The 7538-nt window shown below is 30.9% G+C and overlaps 3 non-coding genes across 3 annotated transcripts; all 3 read left to right on the top strand.

Annotated features, from left to right (window-relative positions):
* The first annotated feature begins 308 nt into the window (after nucleotides 1-308).
* Nucleotides 309-385, top strand: Trnar-acg. The gene has a single exon. It is a non-coding gene; the product is annotated as a tRNA-Arg (tRNA).
* A 2747-nt stretch (nucleotides 386-3132) lies between these two features.
* Trnar-acg lies at nucleotides 3133-3205 on the top strand. Its single transcript has one exon. It is a non-coding gene; the product is annotated as a tRNA-Arg (tRNA).
* A 2654-nt stretch (nucleotides 3206-5859) lies between these two features.
* On the top strand, nucleotides 5860-5932 carry Trnar-acg. Its single transcript has one exon. It is a non-coding gene; the product is annotated as a tRNA-Arg (tRNA).
* The last annotated feature ends 1606 nt before the right edge of the window (nucleotides 5933-7538 follow it).

Below are 7538 nucleotides of genomic sequence, written 5' to 3'. Positions count from 1 at the left end.
TATCTATCTATCTATCTATCTATCTATCTATCTATCGATCTATCTATCTATCTATCTATCTATCTATCTATCTATATCTATCTATCTATCTATCTATCTATATATCTATCTATGGTTTCAATTTAATCGTGGCTTAAAATACATATCACAATTTCTTTATTTAATAATGCCCCACTGTGTTAACTTTAATAAATTAGAACTACTATGTATATCTCAAATTTATTTAATGCTTTATATTAAATATGTAGTTCTTTAGCAGCTATTTGTAAAAATAATCTTGACAGAACTTTGCCGCAAAGAGGAGATATGGTCCTGTGGCGCAATGGATAACGCGTCTGACTACGGATCAGAAGATTCCAGGTTCGACTCCTGGAAGGCAGGATCGAGGAACGTTTTTTTTAATTATCTTTGTAAAAATTTAAAAAATCAACTGAGAGGTTGTTAACATAAAATATTGAATTGCAAAAAAAAAAACAATATGCCATCTCTTAAATTTAGATATAAGTTATTTTAATCAACGTAAGAACTATCATGATACCATTATTTAAACGATTAAAGTCAAACTGAAGATTAGAACACCATTTTAAATAATTATTCAATATTCCTCAATGTTCAAGTACGCTACCAGCAAATCTAAATAATAGAACAAAAGTAGTTCCACATATTTAGACTTTAAATAAAAATCATATGACAGATACATTGTAAAAGTATACAAAAACCAGTTTAATTAATAATTTTTCTTAGCCTTTTTGGCCAATAAACAAGTGCGTAAAATTCTTGGTAAATTTCAATATAATTTTAAATATTTTACGCATATTTGGTTTAAACGAAGGCAATTTGAATTCAAATGACAACAGAATATGGAAAAAATTTAACAACCTTTCGAATAAAAAGTGGCATTTGTAACCTAATGTTTGTATTTGTATCTAAGTATGTCTTTTTAGCTTGAAAACACCATTTTAATTAATTCTAATAAATGATAAATGTTGTGTCACAGTATTTACTACCTATTTAAAAATTTGTTCAAAAAATAGAGACAAAAAAACTGGTGGCAAATATTACCACAAAAAGTAAACATTAAATTCGATATACGACAATTTATGTCATGTACGATTCAGTTTAGCAACAATTTTTAAAGAAAAGATTGTGCCATATCTATTTTATGGTCATTTTAAATGGTTTTTATGACAATAAATAAAGGTGCATTAGTCTAAAGGAGCGCGAACAAAAAAATGATTGTCAAATAGAAGGTGTGAGAGAAATCAATGGCCAATTATTTAGATTATTAGAGACCATAGACTAGACTATAGACTAGACTATAGACTAGACTAGACTATAGACTAGACTATAGACTAGACTATAGACTAGAATATAGACTAGACTATAGACTAGACTATAGACTAGACTATAGACTAGACTATAGACTAGACTATAGACTAGACTATGACTAGACTATAGACTAGACTATAGACTAGACTATAGACTAGACATAGACTAGACTATAGACTAGACTGTAGACTAGACTATAGACTAGACTATAGACTAGACTATAGACTAGACTATAGACTAGATATAAACTAGACAATAGACTAGACTATAGACTAGACAATAGACTAGACTATAGACTAGACTAGGACTAGACTATAGACTAGACTATAGACTAGACTATAGACTAGACTATAGACTAGACTATAGACTAGACTATAGCTAGACTATAGACTAGACTATAGACTAGACTATAGACTAGGACTATAGACTAGACTATAGACTAGACTATAGAGACTAGACTATAGACTAGACTATAGGACTAGACTATAGACTAGACTATAGACTAGACTATAGACTAGACTTAGACTATAGACTAGACTATAGACTAGACTATAGACTAGACTATAGACTAGACTATAGACTAGACTATAGACTAGACTATAGACTAGACTATAGACTAGACTAGACTATAGACTAGACTAGACTATAGACTAGACTAGACTATAGACTAGACTATAGACTATAGACTAGACTATAGACTAGACTATAGACTAGACTATAGACTAGACTATAGACTAGACTATAGACTAGACTATAGACTAGACTATAGACTAGACTAGACTATAGACTAGACTATAGACTAGTTACATATACAATTTTTCAAAATGTGTAAATGTAGGGTATAATTAAGCCGAAAACGAAAAAGTATAGTGAAAAATATGATTTGATTTTCTTGTCATGTTTTTTGTTTCTCTAAACGCTTAGTACTTTCGTGTAAATAGTTGTCATGTTTTAATAGTTTCTTTTGTTGTTAACAAAGAGAATATTTAAATATGTTGTTTTATATTTTTTCGAATTTTTTGTAACATAAAATTTAATTGTTTGTCATAAATTAAATAAATGAGTTAAATGTTTTACATGCATAAATCCCAAACTAAATAATCTCAAGTTAGTTTTGTAAAAAAGGCAAAACAAATAATTAAAGTTTAAAGCAGGGGTCAGCAGAAAGAGTGCAAACTTGAAATAATAAATTTGTGAAACATGAGACAACTCTGCTCTATAAAAGTTTTTGGCGGTAACTTTGGTTTATTATTTGTACATTTTCATATTTTTCGCAAATTGCTCTCGTTCTCTGTTGGCAGTAAATGCCGACCACTGTTCTAGCATTTAAAATTAATGCATTCATGAAGGCATTCAATGTTGAGGCAGTGCATAAAAATCGTTATAAAATTGCATAAAATGATTAATGTGTGTGACCTGATTTGCTTAACAATCAACAAGTGCTCTTTTTTTTTTTAAAGTCAAGTCTATCTATATTTCGTTTTGTATTATTTAGCATATTATCATGTAAAGTTAATTGTTATATGCAGCCGAGTTTTCTTTAGAAATAAATCACTTAATAAATTTGAAATTCCATAAACAACATGTAACGAAACCAAGAAGCAACACCCTTCTTTTAAAATTTATGACTTTCTTGTCCGTTTTACTGATAACGCACACAAGTTGTTTTCAATTCTGCGTCAAAGTTATAATGCGTGATACTAAATTTCCTATTGGGTTAATAGAACTTATTAGAAAAAGCTTTTTCTACTTTGAATACTAGCGTTAGTATTAGTGCGAAACTTTGACAGCGAGAAGCAGCACGGTCCTGTGGCGCAATGGATAACGCGTCTGACTACGGATCAGAAGATTCCAGGTTCGACTCCTGGCAGGATCGCAGAGTCTAGTTTTTTATATTTTTTATATATAATATAAGAAGGATTTTATGTAATTTTGGTAATTGATAATTTATTCTAAAATATCATTGGTTACATGTACACAACACATAACTGATAAATTGTTTACCATTTAAAATAATGTATAGTCTATGGTCTAATCTGTAGTCTAGTCTATAGTCTTGGTCTATAGTTAGTCTATAGTCTAGTCTATAGTCTAGTCAATAGTCATACTCTAGTCTATAGTTTAGTCTATAGGCTTGTATTTAGTCTATTCTATAGTCTAGTCTATATTCGAACTATAGTCTAGTCTATAGTTTAGTATATAGTTCTGTAGACTAAACTATAGTCTATAGTCAGGCTAGTCCTATAGTACTAGTCTAGTCTAGTCTATAGTCTAGTCTATAGTCTAGTCTATAGTAGTCTAATAGTCTAGTCTATAGTCTAGTCTATAGTCTAGTCTATAGTCTAGTCCTATAGTCTAGTCTATAGTCTAGTCTATGTCTAGCCTTATCTAGTCTATAGTCTAGTCTATAGTCTAGTCTATAGTTCTAGTCTATAGTCTAGTCTATAGTCCTAGTCTATAGTCTAGTCTATAGTCTAGTCTATAGTCTAGTCTATGTCTAGATCTATCGTCTAGTCTATAGGTCTAGTCTATAGTCTACGTCAATAGGTCTAGTCTATAGTCTAGTCTATAGTCTAGTCTATAGTTAGTTATAGTCTATCTATAGTCTAGTCTATAGTCTAGTCTATAGTATAGTCTAGTCTAGTCTAAGTCTAGTCTATAGTCTAGTCTATAGTCTAGTCTATAGTCTATTCTATAGTCTAGTCTATAGTCTAGTCTATAGTCTAGTCTATAGTCTAGTCTATAGTCTAGTCTCTAGTCTGTCTATAGTCTAGTCTATAGTCCTAGTCTATAGTCTAGGTCTATAGTCTAGTCTATAGTCTAGTCTATAGTCTAGTCATAGTCTAGTCTAGTCTATAGTCTTGTCTATAGTCTTGTCTATAGTCTAGTCTATAGTCTAGACGAATATGCTTTTCTATAAACATCAGGGTGATATTACTCATCAAATTTACTGATAGGACCTTATATGAGAGGTAGGGTGAATCATTGACCGTTTTATAAAATTTTTCATAATTTTTTTAGACCAATTTTGGTTCATACACTTTCCGGTAGGAAGATTTACGTTCCTATAAAAGTTTCTTAGCTTTTGGCGAGTAGAAACTTACTTATCTCAAATTTCATCTCTACACTCGTACTTGTAAGCCAGTAATGAGCGTTAAAGTATTTATCTGGATGGGACCTTATGTAGGGGTAGGGTCAATTATGGACCGAAACACATAAAACTTGGTAGAGAGATTTTGACTCGCATGAAACATATGTGTATCGAATTTCATCGCTATACTCGTATTTTTAAGCCAGTAATGAGCGTTAAAGTCATTTTTTTAACGGGACCTTATATGGGGGTAGGGTCAATTATGAACCGACCCACATAAAATTTGGTAGAGAGGTTTTGGCTCGTCAGGGATTTACGAATATCAAATTTCATTGCTATACTAAATAGGCATAGATACTATCGGATATATAAAAATAACAAGTACGAAATTATAGGCGGGCGAGGCCGACCATATAACCCCATACACCAGTTATGAGAGTAAAATGTAATTTAGTTTTCATAATAAAAGTATTCTAGCACTTTATTGTTAAAAAACTATTTTTCTGAAATATGCTTGGGGGAAGGACGCCATCATATGAGTCGATCCTCATAAAATTTGGAGGGCGAATTTACGGTTACATAAAATGTTTTATGCTGAATTTCATTGCGACAGTTCTCTTTTTAAGCGAATTGTGGACACTAATTCTTTTTTAAAGCTGTGTTTTGTATGGGGGCTCGGATCAAAAGCCCGATCATTTCAAATTTCATCAGCGTATTTTAGGAGAGTATAAAACAAAAGCACTACTCCGGAGAAACCCAATATACCATCCCTACTAAGGGTATAAAAAGGGCAATAAATAGGCATTGATACTATCGGATATCTATAATGGAAGTCAACCTGTCAATAAGATGGCGAGAAGATAATTCCCTTGGTTAGTGAACACGGGATATAAGGTGGAGGAGATATAGGTGCAGTACAGGTGCTCTATGTAGCCTCGTATGGATCCCCATTACACATACTATTTAAATATTATTTGGAAACCATTGTAAATTTGGATATCATGGGTATTATTTCAGGTTTTTATTCTACTATTCAGTGCCTGGGATGGAAAGATTTTTATTCTAAGTATGTACTTTGAATTAATTTGTTTTTCTTTTCACAAAATGCTTATTGGAAAGTAAAACACCTACTAAGAGTATTCATATTGCAATATGAAATAAAACATTTTATTTTTGTCGGTAAATTATTAAGATTTTTTGAATTTTTTTTTATAGTTTTCGGGATTTAGAAATCCCGAAAATCCCGGGATCCCGATATCGGGATTCCGGGATTTATTTAAAAATCCCGAATTCCGGGATTTCTAAAAACCAGTCCCGATTGGCATCCCTAGTCTATAGTTAGGTCTTGCAACTGAAATACCGATCTTTTAAAAACTTTAGTGGAGAAGACAAGCTTTTCAGCAATACTTAACTTATATTTCTTCCAGTAAGACTCTAACGGTCCTGTGGCGCAATGGATAACGCGTCTGACTACGGATCAGAAGATTCCAGGTTCGACTCCTGGCAGGATCGAAGGTTAAGTTTTTTAATATTTTTAATTATTAAACAAAAAATAGGTCGCTAATAAAAAAGCTAAAATAATCTAATTAAAATTTATTAACACAAACTATAACAAATTTTAATTAAACATTAAAAAAAAACATATTTAATAAACCTAAACAAAGTACAAAAATAGACCGCTGTTGATCTGACTATTAAGTGTGAGAATGTTGCTGGTTGAACGGTCGTTGCGTTAACATTTTTCTTTTAATTAATACAGTATTTTTTTTAATTCTTTATTTGTTTAATTAATAACAAAAAGCTATAACAATTTTTTAATGTTCATATTTGATGCGTCCAGCATTTAAATAAATAACAAAAATAATCATCTAAATATAAGAACTTTTTTTATTATCCAAACTACAATAAATTTAAAACAAACATGGACCGACAGACCAACTGTCTGTGTTGTTTAAAAGTGTGTAGTTAAATATTTGTATATTTTTACTCTTGATAAAAATACTACGTTCCTATTTACTCTGTAACGAAAAAATTAAAACTTATTTCTTTTATTGTTGTTTTGAGACAATTTAAATTTTTTTATTTGCTTGTAGCTCTTTTTTTTTCTCCATGATTTTCAATTATGTATTTACCTCTTGCGAAAACAAACTGATTTTATTTTTGTCTAACTGTTAGTGTGAACGAACTGTGTTTGTCAATCTGTTTTCAAGTTCAAAGTCATCGGTTTTGGTCTTTGTCGTAGGTAGAGTTAGTGTACGATTTTAGAGCTTTAGTTTGCTTTTTTTATCGTGTTAGATTTTTATTATCATTATTTCATTGCTTTTAATTGTTTGAAAAATATTGGATTTAAATCATAAATCAAGCGCATCAGTGGTTTTTTGAAAATTGTATTGTGTCGAGACTACGTGTGTTTTTTTTAATTGTTATACCATTCACAGGGCTTTAAAATAATACTATCGATTTGATTATAATCAGATCGTCTATTCTATTTATATAGTATGGTCTATAGTCTAGTCTATAGTCTAGTCTATAGTCTAGTCTATAGTCTAGTCTATAGTCTAGTCTATAGTCTAGTCTATAGTCTAGTCTTAGTCTAGTCTTAGTCTAGTCTTAGTCTAGTCTATAGTCTAGTCTATAGTCTAGTCTATAGTCTAGTCTATAGTCTAGTCTATAGTCTAGTCTATAGTCTAGTCTATAGTCTAGTCTATAGTCTAGTCTATGTCTAGTCTATAGTCTAGTCTATAGTCTAGTCTATAGTCTAGTCTATAGTCTAGTCTATAGTCTAGTCTATAGTCTAGTCTATAGTTAGTCTATAGTCTAGTCTATAGTCTAGTCTATAGTAGTCTATAGTCTAGTCTATAGTCTAGTCTATAGTCTAGTCTATAGTCTAGTCTATAGTCTAGTCTATAGTCTAGTCTATAGTCTAGTCTATAGTCTAGTCTATAGTCTAGTCTATAGTCTAGTCTATAGTCTAGTCTAGTAGTCTATAGTCTAGTCTATAGTCTAGTATAGTCTAGTCTATAGTCTAGTCTATAGTCTAGTCTATAGTCTAGTCTATAGTCTAGTCTATAGTCTAGTCTATAGTCTAGTCTATAGTCTAGTCTATAGTCTAGTCTAT

The sequence above is a fragment of the Lucilia sericata genome, unplaced genomic scaffold (assembly GCF_015586225.1).
Source record: "Lucilia sericata isolate MDLA Ls3-8-SP2 unplaced genomic scaffold, ASM1558622v1 Contig002801F_arrow, whole genome shotgun sequence".
Taxonomy (NCBI): domain Eukaryota; kingdom Metazoa; phylum Arthropoda; class Insecta; order Diptera; family Calliphoridae; genus Lucilia; species Lucilia sericata.
Note: the sequence above shows the minus strand (reverse complement) of the source record. Positions and strands in the feature narration are given on the sequence as shown.